This window comes from Felis catus, chromosome B2, assembly GCF_018350175.1.
Source record: "Felis catus isolate Fca126 chromosome B2, F.catus_Fca126_mat1.0, whole genome shotgun sequence".
In the NCBI taxonomy this organism is placed as follows: Eukaryota; Metazoa; Chordata; class Mammalia; order Carnivora; family Felidae; genus Felis; species Felis catus.
Window position 1 is genome coordinate 112000983 of NC_058372.1, and position 15655 is coordinate 112016637.

Consider the following 15655-nt stretch of genomic DNA (forward strand, 5'->3'; position numbering starts at 1 on the left):
CACAGTTGTTTTGACAATATATAGCAGTGACTTTGAAAGCTGTTATAATTACAATAATAAATTTGCTATTATAAAATGGATCATAAAATGCATTCAAAAACCAAACACAGTTCATATTTGGATTATTCCCCCATTTTGGATCATTTATACAACTTTTACCTAACATGGGTGTATTTAATCAACCTTGGATTATAATTTAAAGTGCTATAAAAATTAAGTGTATTGATGATGACTTACAAGTTGGAAAATAACCCAACATCTGATTAACTGAAATGCAAGAGTTTTGCCAGCCTTAAAAATGTGTATTCCAGTTCCACTTATTATAACTATTATCTTAACACTTTTTAACTTCACTGCATCAATGAGAATGGCTACAATTCAGAAACGAATTTTAAGAAACCATACAATACCAAATGTTGGCATAGATATGAAGAGACAGGAAATTTTATTCATTGCTGGTGGGAATGCAAACTGGTACATGTGGAAGACAGGTCTTACAAAGCTAACCATAGTCTTCTCACATCATCCAGCAATCATTCCAGTAGGACATTACACCACTGATATGAAAACTTATATCCACACAAAAATCTGTACACTGATGTTTATAGAAACATTATTTAAAATTGCCAAAAATTCAGAGCAACCAATATGTCCTTCAATAGGAAATGGATAAACAAACTGTGGAATCTTTATACAATGGAATATTATTCAGCAATAAAAGCAAATGAGCTACAAAAAGTACAGATCAACAGTAAGTGTATATACAAAGTAAAAGAATCCAGTGATAAAGTTTTTATACTATATGGTTCCAATTATATGGGATTCAGGAAAGGCCCAAACTACATCATAGTAAAGAACAGCAGTGATTGCTAGGACAGAGGGGCACTGGGCGTAAGCTTGATTAGTTAAAGTACAGGGGAGGGGACTTTTAGGATGGTGAAACTATTCTTCGTGATATTGTAGTGGTAGATACCTCAAAGTATGCATTTGTCAAAACCCAAAGAAAATTACAGCATAAAAATAAAACTAAATGTATAGAATTAAAAAAAATCATTTAGGGGGTTCAGAGATCCCAGGAAGGAATGCAGATCATTATAAGAAAATCTAACTGTATTGCAAATGTATAAGACAACTTCACTGAAGGGTTGAATTGTCTTCAAGGGGAAGGGTGGAATGGTGCTGAAACTTAGAAATGAACCTGTAAAACTAAAAGAAAAAGAAACTGCCCATAAGCACTGTACTGTAGTTGATAATGTTGTTTCCCTTGGATGGCACAGGTTAATAATTCTGATACTGCTACTCATGTATACTGGAATTGAACAGTTATGTAAATGGATGGTGGATGGTGAGACAGATTTTTCACTGTTATAGTACCAGGTTGCAGGTAAGCAAGGAGAGACAGCTAGAATGAGCCTGTGGTAATGGATTAGAGTTGGAGACATCAGTATGAATTCAGGTTTAGCTTAATATAGATACATATAGTTCCACAATAAATAAATATACAGATACACATATACATATATATGCACACACATATACATAGACAGGTTAGTATAGACACATATATTTCTTTGCTCTGTCAGGTGAAAGGTCCCAAAGTAATGACACCCCCACAGAAATGAGCACATCTAATGCCCAGATATTTGCTTCTAATACCATTATCTCATAAGAAGAAACTGGGCTCCCTGGAAAAGTAGCTGCTTCTATAACCAGAGCAGGAAACACATAGCATGAGCCTGGAGTTTCTTGTAATACCATAAAATAAGGAAATACTTTTTTATAAAACCTCACAATGTTGAGGGTATATAAAAAAGCAAAGCAAAACAAAACTTAACCACACAGGCAGAGGTCAGCTACCAATGGCCAAAGTTGGAACTATTTGTGCAATAAAGCAAAGTAGTTGTGTTAGTCTTCTCTGGCTGCCATAACAAAACATCATAAACTAGGTGGCTTACACAACAGAAATTTATTTTTTCACTGTCTGGGAGGCTGGAAGTTGAAGATCAAGGTACCAGTATGGCCAGGTTCTGTTAAGAGCTCTTTCCTGGGCTGCAGATGGCTGCCTTCTCACTGTGTGTTGACATGGCCTTTCCAGTGCATGCACACACAGAGAGCACATTGTCTAGTGTCTCTTCTCAGAAGGGCACTAATCCCATCAGACCAGGTTTCCACCCTCATGACCTCATTTAACCCTAATTACTTGCCAAAAGCCCCAGCTCCAAACGCTATCACTTTGAGGGTTCGAGCTTCAACATATGAATTCACAGGGAGGAAGAGACACAAACATTCAGTTCACAAGAGTAGTGTTGGATTGTAACCCTCATTTCTCTGATGCAACAGCTATGTCAATTTCACTCTAAATATATATCTCTTGGATCTTGACCCTGTTTGCTGTTATCTCTGCTGGGTGCTATTATCTCCCCGTGAATTACCATCACAGCCTCAGAACTGGGCCCTCTGGCTTCAGCCTTGTTTACTGTATTTTACAAAGTGACCCAGACTCACCTCTATAAGTGTGACTCTCACCATGCTTCTCTTTTGCTTAAAATCCTTAAATGGCTCCTCACTACCCCAGTTCCTTAGTGTGGCCCTTTATAAAGTGACCCCAGGTTACTTATCAGTGTTTTCCACCATTGCACCCTGACAGAACCCAGATATCCTATAAATCAGGACAAAAACAGCTTACTCCCAAAGAGAACTTCCAGGAGATACCTTCTAACAGACCTTGGCTGACAAAAGTAGGTAGTAGGAAGAAATGAAGAAAGTTTGTGGAATGTCAAAAAAATCAGTAACAGGCAAATGCCAGACATCACCCAGTTCAAGGCATGGAATAAATGGGTGATGTTCCAAAAATATTTATTGAACAGAAAAATCAGTCCAAAAGAGGCAAAGAGTAAATACAAGGGCATTACTGCTGATTGTTACCATTCATGGAAAAAATAATAATAATGTTCTTTATATATAATATGTGCTTAATACACTTTGCATTGAAATTCTCTTTCAGGCTTTTAAAATGTTTTCATATGGTGTATTTACACTTTCTGTAAACTTTCCTCCATCCTAATTCTACTTGCCTTCTCAGAGAGAAAGGCTGAATGGCATGACATTGTAGTACAGAACTTCATCTGATGGCACACACTCATAGTTTTTGGCCACCACAATGTATGAGTAATAAAAATTTGAGCAACATTTCTTGTTTTTTTAAACATTCTGTATTTTTATTATTTTTTGTTGTTGTTTATTTAATTTTGAGACAGACAGAGAGAGAGAGAGAGAGAGAGAGAGAGAAACAGGGGAAGGCAGAGAGAGAGGAGGACAGAGGATTTGAAGTGGGCTCCACCCTAACAGCAGAGAACCTGATGCGGGGCTTGAACCCACAAATTGTGAGATCATGACCCAAACTGAAGTCGGACTCTCAACTGACTGAACCACCCACATGCCCCAAGCAACATGTTTTTTAAAATAGAGAATTCACATTTAAATCTGGACTTCTGGCTTTCTTTGAAATTGGTGAGATCTGTGGCTCAGAGCTTTTATTTCTGCACAACGTTGAGTGAGAACAGAGGGGCACTTGCAGCTGGCCACATCCATTCAAGTGCTTGTGTCTCTCACCTCTATAAGGCATTGGAATTTGAGTCATACTTTTATGAGTCTTCCAATTACCAACAGAGTGGTTCTGCCACTTACCAACAGAGTGGACCAAGGCATATTATATAAAATCTCTGTAACCCACTATCCTCAGTTATAATGTTGGGATAATAATCATCCCTCAACAATAGGGTTGTTGTGTAGGATGAGTGAAATAATTTCTGCAAAGGCTTTTAGCACATAGTAATAACCTAGAAATTTTGGTTAAAATTCCATTGTCCTTTTGTTTTGTTAATATTAACAAAGGTATGGCGTTAAAAAGTAGAAGTAATGTTATGTTGAGAGAAACAGAAACTACATTAGTTTTGTAGGGAGTATAGTCGTGCTCTTAATATTAAATGTAAGTCAGTAATGAAGGACAGAAAGCCTAAACAATCCTGTTAAAAATCTTATAATTTCCTTCATGATGATTCACCATCCTGGTCCTAATACCTGCCTAGCCACTTCCTTGTCTCATTTGATGCTAGCACTTTCTCCACATGCACTCTGAATTTGAATATAGCACAGCAGTGGTGTGCTGGAACCAGTTCATTCCAGCTCACAGTCAATTGTTAATTTTTTATAAATTTTGCAAACCATCACACAGCTAGCTTAAAATCAGCCACGATGAGAATATTTATACTGCACAAATCAGCTACTAATTGGGGTGGGGGAGTGTGGGGTTTTTGTTTTGTTTCTTTGCTTTTGGAGAGTGTTAAACATTCATCAACACATCACTGGCCCAAGTTTTCTCCCTTGAGATATGCATGCATTCTTATAGCTGCATTTCTCACTTACACTCACAGTTCTCCCACATCTCTGACAAGGTTTGACTTCATTATTATCGGTAATGTCCTGGTAAATACTTCCACATAGACGTCCACATACAGTCTCAAGCTCAGCATCACTGTATTAATTTCCTAAGGTTGCCATAACAAAGTGTCACAAAAGTAAGATGGCTTAAAACAACAAAAAATGTATCCCCTGACAGTTCTAGAGGCTAGAAGTGTGCAAAGTGTCAGCAGGGCCATGTTCCCTGGGACACCTGTAGGACAGGGTCCTTCCTGGCCTCTTCCAGTGTTTGGCAGGGCCATCAGTTCCCTGCATTCCCTTGGCTTGCAGCAGCCACACTCCAGTAAGCTTCTGTGTCACATGGCATTCTCCCCTCCATGGGTCTTTGTGTCCAAATTTTCTTCTTCTTTTAAGGATACCAATCATATCAGGTTAGAACCCATTCGAATGACTGCATCTTAACTTGTTCTCATAATGCCAAGACCTTATTTCCTACTAAAATCAAATTGACAGACTTTGGGGGACTTCAATACATCTTTCGTGGAAACACATTTCAACCTGTTGCAATTACTGCAACCAAAGTTTCAGTCAAATAATCTCCTCCTCTAGATTTACTCAGTTCTTTCAGATTAGAATCGTTGGTGACATTTCTGAAATCTTCATATTGCTTGTTCTCCATTGTCCTCATCCATTTATCATATTCATTATAGTGTGCACTCCTTGCTAGTGTTTTAACAATTACAACAATTTCCTAAGAATCTTCATATCTTCTGTAGTCTGTATTTCCTTCCATGCAAACTTTGCAGTGGAGTTTTACCACACTGTTCAAAAATCTTTAGTGCCCTCACCTTGCCCAGAGCATAAAATTTAAATGCTTTAACCTGTTTTTATTTTGTTTTATTTTTTTATTTTTTTAACGTTTTATTTATTTTTGAGAGAGAGAGAGAGAGGGAGAGAGAGAGAGAGACAGAGACAGAGTACAAACCGGGGAGTGGCAGAGAGACAGGGAGCACAGAATCCGAAGAAGGCTCTAGGCTCTGAGCTGTCAGCCCAGAGCCTGAGGTGGGGCTCGAAACCATGAACTGTGAGATCATGACCTGAGCCAAAGTCAGATGTTTAATAGACTGAGCCACCCAGGAGCCCCACCATAGCCTGTTTTTAAAAGTTCCACACACCAAAAATAAAAATAACAATTAAATTAAATAAAATAAATAAAAATAAAACTTCCACACACCAAAGTTTTGGTATTTACTTAGTCAAGTTTTTTCAGACTCACTTAAATAGACACTTTCACTCACTTCAGTAGAAAACATTGGACTTCCTCCATGAAGTCTAACCAAAGGCTACAAACCTCTTTCTATATGTAACACTTGTTTTGCAATCCATGCACTTGGCTTGTGTAACATACAACAATCTGATTATTTACATTATATTGTTTTTCTCCCCTTCCTCATACAACATCGTAGGAGCTTTAAGGGAAGGACTTTGTTCCTCTACTCTGGCATATTTCCTTGCTCTTGGTAGGCATCTCATATATGTTTATTGACTTTGATATCAAGATTGTTGTCAAAGAGGATGTTAGTGGGAGATTAATGGGGTGATATTAAGACCAAAAAGTTAAATGACCTTATGAAATATCAAATTAGTTCAAAATGACAAGTTTGACTATTGCTAAAATGCCATTAATGTAGTAATTTGTTAAATATAAGATTAAGTAGCTAATCATAGCTAATCATTCATCATTCATTCACTAAATATTTTCTTACTATCTACCTGATAGTATATTAAATAACAGGAACATAGGATGCAATATTCCCTCAATTATCTATCTACAGAGAAAAATTTCCATATACATATACAAATTATATATAAATATGTATATAATGTGTGCCTATATGGTTGTATATACATATTTGTGTGTATATGTGTATGTGTGTGTGTGTGTGTGTAGATATTGTTTACACATACACAGAGGGAGAAAGAGAGATTTGTATTAATTTTTCAAGGAAGGAGGAACAGATATACTTCTCTCCCTTATATAATCAATGCAGTTGCTATATAGCACTCTTTGAAATATATGCAAATAAAATTTAAAAAGAATCAAATCAGATATATTACACTGTTGAGCAGTATTGCAATTTATAAGAGAACAGACTCGTGAGATTCATATTCTATTTATTCCCTCCCCCAGGGAAAAATACACAAACATTTTATTGTATTTCAGAGAAAAATATTCCATTCAAGATGAAAATGGTCTAAAGTCACAAGCAAGATGAAAGTAAAGCATGAGATTCCTTTGTAATAGGCCACGAAAAACACTTAAAGCGCAGAGTAACATATTTTAGAGGGCATAATTCAAGGTAGAACTGCAGAGAGGTTATTAAAAGTGAACAAAAAGATTATAAAAGTGCAAATGTACTGTACAAAATGTATTCACAGGGCATAAAATACATGTCACTGCAAAACCGTAACAACTGTGTAAATGTGGAGCTTATATGGTGCCTTGTGCTAAAGAAAGATCCTAGGACAACAGAATCAAAACCTAAAAGAGACCTCCAACAAACAACCTTGTTAGCAACCATTGGTTCTGCCTAAGGAGAGAGCTAACCGACACTGAGGAACATGAGCTCAGAAGCCAAGTTCATAGTCTCTTGCTGCCAGCCAGAAGCTACACAGGTTGGCCATAAACTAATAATTTTCTGTATCCCCTATATTGAAATTCTTATTTTAAATAATATCTACATTTTGGGTTTTTTTTAATTTTTTTTAAATGTTTATTTATTTTTGAGAGAGAGGTGGGGGGAGGGCAGGGAGAGAGAAGGGGACAGAGGACCCAACACGGGCTCTGCACTTACAGCAGAGAGCCTGATGTGGAGCTTGAACTCAAGAACCATGAGATCATGACCTGAGCTGAAGTCAGATGCTCAAACAACTGAGCCACCCAGGCTCCCCAACAATACCTGCATTTTGAAAGACACTAGATTACCTCTTTCTTTCTTCCTCAGAGGAAAATAAAATATTACATATATAAAGAACCGGACATTTAATTTTCTCATAATATAGATGAGGAAACCAAAGCCTAGAAAAGTCAGGTGAGTTGCTTAAATTCACAGGGCTATTAGTCAGGTAAAGGGATGTGATGACTGAATCTACTCTGTGAAATGAGAAAGAGAAAAAAACTGAGTTACCTGTACTTTACATGTGTATATGGATATATTCATATGCATAGTGAACAAACAAACATATGAGAAAATAAATGTAAATAATATAGAGTTAATATATAATTATATAATTACATAATGTGGCTTATATGCTTTACACATTAGAAAAATATTGTGATAGATTATTCTGTCTAAATCTTCATTTTTTACCACTGTAGTTATTTTTCATTTATCCTGTGTATCGTGTCTGCAAACCATATCATCCGGCATTAAAACGATTACTTTCTTCTTTTTTATTTTTTTAATGTTTATTTATTTTTGAGAGAGAGACAGACGGGGGCGGGGGGAGGGGCAGAGTGAGAGGAAGACACAGAATCCAAAAAAGGCTCCAGGCTCTGAGCTGTCAACACAGAGCCCAGAGGGGAACTGGAACTCACCGACCGTGAGATCATGACCTGAGCCGAAGTCGGGACGCTTAACCAACTGAGCCACCCAGGCGCCCCAAAACAATTACTTTCTTAAAAGTTGGATTTTATTTTAATTGCCCAACTTTTTCTATCCCGCCTTCTGCAATGGCTCAAAGTTGGAGGCATGAAGTACAGGCTCTTCCCTCACTATGTGTCAGTAGTTCTGGTTGTCTTTCCCACTATCGGGTCTTCTGCCGACGCCTGGCTGTGCACCGCATACTCTGCAAAATGCTTCGCACCTGTTGTAGTCTGGACAGCCTTCTCGAGCTGATCTGTGCCTGCTATCTATGCTGTCTCATCTCTGTTTAGTTTTGCTCTGACCTACAAGGGGAACCATCTACCTAATTCGTGGGGCCCCATGCAAAATGCTCCTTGTCCAAAAATTATTAAAATGAGGACAGCAAGTACTGGGCCCTTCTGTGCATGAGGCCCTGTGTGACTGCACGTATCTCACCCGTGAAGCCAGCCCTGCCTTCGAGGGTGAATGGAACGATTTGAGTGTTCTTGGCCTTTGGTAGGAATAGGACTGCATCCAAGCTAAATACAGCCTACTGTGCAGAAGTCATTGACTGAATGATGCTTCCCGCCTCGCCCTATTGCACATACCCCCTGGCTGCTCTGCCATCTGGGGTATTGCTCGTTAGCTGTTTCCTATGCATTTCCACATTGGCTTCTCTGGGACCAGAACTGAGGTTGCCTGAATAATTCCGTGTGCTTTTCAACTCTATTACCTTTCTTCTGATTTTTGTTGACCTCGAGATAATATCTGTGAAACTCTCTGTCACAGTCCTTGGCATAGAAGAGATACTCAGTACGACATTTTTATTAAAATAGTCACAGACAGAACTTAAGACAGAACTAAAGGAGCCTAAACCAACCTTCTCATTTTCCAGAGGCACAGAGATGAATCACAGCCAAAGTCGCTCGAGATCACAAAGTGTTCCTAGGACAGCCCCCCCGCAGTTCTCTTTCCTTTTGTCAAATGCCCACCTTCAAGGGATTCAGTGCCTGTTTGATGCTATGCTGGCAATTTTCTTATCCAAATTATAAACTTATTCTATACAGAAGTATGAAATATTTATTTTCTTTTCCATCATTACTTGACTATCGTAAACATAAGAAGAAGCAAGTGCTTTTATTTCATTTGCTCAACAAATGGTAACTGAGCAATTACTAAGCATTATGCTAAGGGATGCCATAAGTACATGAAAAATATAAAAAGGGCTCATGATCTTCAGAAGCATAATCCAGACATGAAGCAACTAAGTAATCCTGGGAAGCAAGAGATAATTGCATACCAAATGTTTGTTAGAGAAAATTGCAGGTGTCCACAGATGGGGGACATCAAATGAGGTAAGAATCACTGGAGAGGGCCTAATGGGGTCCCAAAGAACAGGAAGTAAAGGTCAAGGTGGTAGGAAAGGTGCTAGTTACAGACTAGGAGTCTGGCGACCAGAATAACCATGATTTTTCCACTGAGAGTGAAGCTGTTTAGTATTTTTCTCCCATGAGGCTTAAATATACCTTGCAAACAAATATAGTGAGGCACTGCAATAAATCAAAAATCATTTGCAGAAAGCAGAATTAAAACATTCAATAATAAAAAAGATTCTATATCAGATACTTGTACTTTCTGAGTCCTAAGAAATTGCTACCTTCCAGTCTTGATGGAAGTTAACCAAACACATCATTAACCTCCATAAGAAGCATCCCAAACTGTGTACCAACACTTTCACAACTACGTTTTCTCAAAAATTCAAAACTTGTTAGAACTGTGTGAAAAAATATAAGGAAGAGCAGGTAAGAGGAGCCCTCCTGAGAAAAGAATTCTCATTTTCACCTGTAACCCACATTTATAACAGCAGCAAACCAATTGTTTGAGCTTAACAGCATGATACATTCTCAGTTAGAGTTATCCACATGCATCAGCCAATGATAGTTTCCCTGTCAGATAGTATCTTCCAATCTAGGTTAGCTAGAAAGCGATTATAATGTGTCATCTTGTCATGGTTAAAAATAAACCCTTGGAATTCAGAACTTCATACAGTTTGTCAGTTATATTTAATTGAGTTAAAGAAGCCATTACACAGATCAAATCCCAACAGCATTATGATAACATAAAAAGTAACAATATGCACAAACATAGAGGAAATGCAGGGTAATGGAAATATATGAGGTCATAAATACTTCAAGGGAAAATAGTAACTGTAAAATAAAATGTGATTTAGGGTTCAAATGGTCTATGGGGTCTAATGAATGTTAAATAAATGTGGTCTAACCCTGAGCTTGGATCCTGCAGAAGAGTAATCATGGATCCATATTTAATATTGACCTTAGATAAATTAGCATCAAACATTGAATATTTTTAAAGTAGCAATAATATTGGCTATAATAAACAACAAGCTCAACCAATTTTTTTAGACTTTTGCTATGTTTGGCAAATTAAAAATTTGTTACATGTGCAATCTAATTAAATAAGCCAAATAGTATGAGCATAGTTTTTTTTGCCCCTGGATAATAAAATATAACAAGTAAAAAATGAAAATAACTTTAAAAAAAAAAGAATTTTTTCTAATTTTCAAAGAGTGGTTCTATTAGGAATAGCTTTTAATAATATGTTCCTTACCATGATTCCATAAAGCAGAATTCTAACATTACCTTGTAAATGCACTATTTTTATTTCTAAAAGTAGAGAACCAATGGAAATTATTGCTATATCACATAGCAATATTTCATACCATTATTAATTATGAATCATGATTTTTTTAGTATGCGTGCAACTTCTCTTCACCTAAACTATGCATCTTTGAAGAGCAATTACTGAACGACCTTGGTTGGGCTCTGGTTCTGAGATGGAAACTCATTTAATTTTTTTTCGGTCTCATCTTCTTCATCATAAAATAAAGTTCAACATCTCTGTCATAGGATTGTCATAAGAGATAGAAGACAAATATGATAAAATGATTTGCAACTTGCAATATTTTCCACATATTAGTGATTAGTGTATTTCTTTGTTTATTTTTATTTTTTTACATTTATTTACTTTTGAGAGACAGAGTGCGAGGGGGAAAGGGGAAAAGAAGGAACGGAACAGAGGATCTGAAGTGTGCTCTGCCCTGACAGTAGGGGCATGATGTGGGGCTCAGACTCATGAACCAAATGGTGAGATCATGACCTGAGCCAAAGTTGGAAGCTCAAATGACTGAGCCACCCAGAGCCCCCTCTTTGTTTATTTTAATAGACTATTTTCCCCAGTGATTCCCACTTAACACAAAGCTATGCTTATTAACTCCAATTCATCTATTAGTTTATTTTATATATTCTCTTAATTATTTTTTATTTTTACACAATGTTTATGATTACCAAAACAACTATTGAAAAATTTATGAAGATTTATCATCACCTTCCCAGATTTTGATTCTTGAGGCAAAGGCAGCCAAGGTTACTTAGGATAGGCAAATATTGATCATAGCAGCTTAGAGACTGTTTTCTTCCCTGTGTGTGTGCCTGTGTGCACACCATCCATCACCAGTAACTAGAAAGTGACTTATAGTGGTGGCTTATGGAACATTGTGGCCAGTGGCCCTTCCATACAATCATCATTGAGAAACACTACTGGTAATGTTTGAGGCCAGCTCGGAGCTACATATTCTGTTGTCACCATAGCATGACTCTGGGGGTGGTAGGAGGAGGTGGAAGCCTTGTAGCTCATTGACCATGTTGAGAACATGAAAAGAAGTGAAGAGGCACCATATGCATCTTGAAGATGGGTTTGGTTTATGATATCCTCAACAAGGTCATATCTGGAATCAAATGGTGGGCACCACAAGCAACCTGACGCCTAGGACAACAGAAACTCCAAACTCTTCATCCAAAAAAAAAAATTCTCTGTGGCCTCACTGCCTGTATAGCAGATGTTTAGGTCTCCTAAAGAGGCATTAATGATCTGAGTAGCTTCCTCACAATCAGCATGTTCTGATAGAAGAAGGGCAGACAGGAAATAGACTGCCCCAGGCAGCAAGGAAAGAATGGAGGAAGGTATAAATGCTCTGTAGTTTTTGGAAGTGTCCCTCCAGCTTTGTTTTGTCTATGACAAAGGGGCCTATAGAGGGACTTAATGATCTGTACATCCATTTGTCCACATTTCAACTGCATTTCCTCTAGTCTTTCCTCAAAGGTTCCCATCCAAAAATAACCAGAGGTTGGTTACCCCTTTTTTCATCTACATGAAAAATAATACTATACCACTATAACTCAAATGTACACTTTAAGTATTATAATAACTAGAGAAGGAAGAGTAATGATAAGGAGCCAACAATGAAGACATGGTTAATAAATAGGCTATATAATCTATGCCCAGAGAATTTATGGAAATGTTTATTTCAACAAATATTTGCTGAGTGTCCTGCTAAGTACCGATTACTATCTGAGGCCCAGGGAATAAATTAAAGAACAAGATAGATTGAAAACCCTCCTTCATGGAGCTCACTTTTTAATGAAGGGAGACAGAAAATAAATACATACATAATATAATGTCAGGTAGTTACAGGTGCTAGAAATAAAAGTAAAGCAATGTGTAGAAGCAGAAGGAAAATGGTAGGAGGAGCCGTTTAGATCTAGAAGGACAGGGACATCTCTGATGACTGTTCAGCAAGGACCTGAATGAAGTGATGAAGTGAACCATGTTAATGTTTATGGAAGGAAAATTCCAAGCTAAGAGGACAGTAAAAGGAAGTCCTAAGATGGCAATGAGTTTGCCATTCTTTAAGAAAACTGCAAGAGAGTCAGTGCCTGTAAAGAGGGATGAGTGAGAAGCAGCATAGCAGGAGATAAATTTGGAGAACACAGATCAAGTGAGACAGTGAAGGCTGTGATAAAGACTTTGAATTTGATCTAATTATATAAAGGAAAGATGTTTTTAAAGACTTTGAACCACAGTCCAAAGAATTGATTATGAGAATTCAAGAGTGGAATTCCATAGAGATACAAGTTTAGATGCAATGAAAATAATTTAGCTGAGAAAAGATAGTGTTTTAGACGGGGTAGTAGAACAAAAGAGGCAGCAAGAAAATATTTTGATGCTAGCTATATTTTGGGATTCCTGTACCCAAAATATGCACATGAGAAGGAGAGAAATCATGAATAACTTCTAAATGAACAACAGTTGAATAGTGACACTATTTATTGAGATGGAAAAGATGTGAAGGAATAGAGTCAGAAGAAGAAACTCATAATTTTGTGCTGGACATATCAAGTTAGAGGTCTACTACACAACCTAGCAGAAACGCTGAGCAAGCAGGTGGATATATTAATCTGAGCTCAGTTGAGAAGTCAATGCTAGAAATAAAAATGGGGGATTCATCAGCATTTAGGTATTGTTTAGATCCATGAGATTGAATATTAAAGGAGAATGTCTCAATTTTTTCCAATAAAATTTAATTGAAATGAAACTAGAATTCTCGTAGGAATTGTTCTCTGATTTTCCAGACCTGCAGCTCAGGATTTTTCAGTTTTAGAGATGAATACTGTAAACAATACCAGTGTGAATTACAAAAACTACACTACACAGGTTCTGACTAATCCACTATAAAAAAATGAGACCCCACAGATAGAAAGGCAGTGTGTGCTTATCTCTGACTAGAAATACTAAGTCAGGTGAGAATAGAAAGTAAGGGGCTGAACTTCCACTAACCCTCAGGTCAAAAGCAACTAAAGACAGCTTTTGTTATTATTTATTGTGATTATGATTCTGTATTGTACCCTCATGTTGCAATTTGCAAAGGCAAACTGCTTTGTAATTGATTTTACTAATCCAGCTTAGCCTACTCTATTTATATGCCTTTTGATCTTTTTACTGTCCGAATTCACGTTTTGACATGTAAGCCACTTTGATCCTCCTTAGAATACAAATCATAAAAAAAAATATTTTATAATGAGAAAGTTGGGTTAGTTAATTGGTAAATGGTACATTTTAACTTTCTCAGTGAAGAGGAGAAGCTTAAAGAGATTCATTGATTTGCATCATCAGCAGGCCAACAAGAACAAGAGTACAGTACTCAGATTCCAACAGGATCAGTGTCAAGGCTGGGATATTTCCCTCTTCAACTCCTCACTTCTCCTATCCCCAGCCTTAGTTACCCTATAAAATACAGCAAACAACTCCTTCTCTGGAACACTTGTGCCTCTCGCTCCAGTTTTGTCATTTTGGTGAATTGTCTTAACCTGACTCCTTCTCCCACAAACACACTATGTCCTCAGGAAACATTCCCTCTCTAGCACCCTCCACTGCAGATCCCTTATGAGTGTCTTTCCACCTCTCCATCACACCCTCACCCAGGACACCATCCCCATCTCGGGTCAGTGTGCCTGAGGTTCTGATTCCAGGAAGGTGTCCGATTTTAAAAGCAGAGGGCTATTACTTTCAAAAAAGAGGGTGCAGATATTATAACACAACATGATCAAAACATTAAAATTATAATTCATTCAGAAGTTAATTCCTTCAGAATTCGTAAGTTAAACTGAACCCCCAAGAGCAGAGATCATGTCAGTCTTGTTCACTGCCTCATGATTGGCATCTGGCATTATGCCCAGCTTGTTGTAGGCCATGGATAAATAGAGGCTGTGGCATCAAAGAGGCAAGTCATATTGGTGGAAAGTACAGACTCTGATGTCAGATTACCCGGTTAAAACCGTAGCCCTACCCCTTATGAGCCCCATGATTCTTGGCAAGTTACCTAACCTCTCTGACTCAACGTCCCAGTCTGTGAAAACAGGTGGTAGCTGCCTCAGAAGATTGCTATGAGATTCAGTAAACCACCATACAAATGAGACTTGGAATGTCATAGCCCTTGATGTATTTTAGGTATTGAAGATGAATTACTTAAGAATTTAGAATGTTACATGTGTGATAAGATCTCTGCGTCTGCATTGATTCTATCAGTGACAAGAGTGCAAGTGCCAAGATAGACACAGGCAGCTGCTTCTGCTCTTTCCTGTTACTCTCTGTCTGTGAATTCCATGCCCCTTAAGAGGCAGTGTTGCCATTAGAGAAGTGAGAAGTGTTGTTGGCAAGTCTACTGCTCCCCACCCCTCAAAGAAGGGATATCCTCTCTTACCATTACAGCCCACTATTTAGTTCAGGCTTCAAGGTTCCCAGACATTCAAGTTTGCCAGGGGAAATCAGGGTCAGGAGACTCATAAAATTCACTGACATAGACCACAGCTAGAAAAGTGCGCTGTAGAACTAATGGTAATTTGTTAATTTATAAAAATGTTAATAATGACTAATTTATTAATTTCTAATGAAAAATAAAACGACCCAGCACACAAGATATTTGTGATGAGTTGGTTTTATTAGGAAAATTATTAGAAAAATATACATTAACCCATGGAGGAGGGGAAGGGAAAAAAAAAAAAAAGAGGTTAGAGTGGGAGAGAGCCAAAGCATAAGAGACTCTTAAAAACTGAAAACAGGGGCGCCTGGGTGGCGCAGTCGGTTAAGCGTCCGACTTCAGCCAAGTCACGATCTCGCGGTCTGTGAGTTCAAGCCCCACGTCAGGCTCTGGGCTGATGGCTCAGAGCCTGGAGCCTGTTTCCGATTCTGTGTCT

At 37.8% G+C, this 15655-nt stretch overlaps 1 protein-coding gene across 6 annotated transcripts in view; it reads left to right on the top strand.

The window, feature by feature from the left end:
- The window catches only part of NKAIN2 (sodium/potassium transporting ATPase interacting 2), a 987104-nt gene that overhangs the window by 882363 nt on the left and 89086 nt on the right, over nucleotides 1–15655 (top strand). The gene's annotated exons all lie outside the window — the stretch shown is intronic.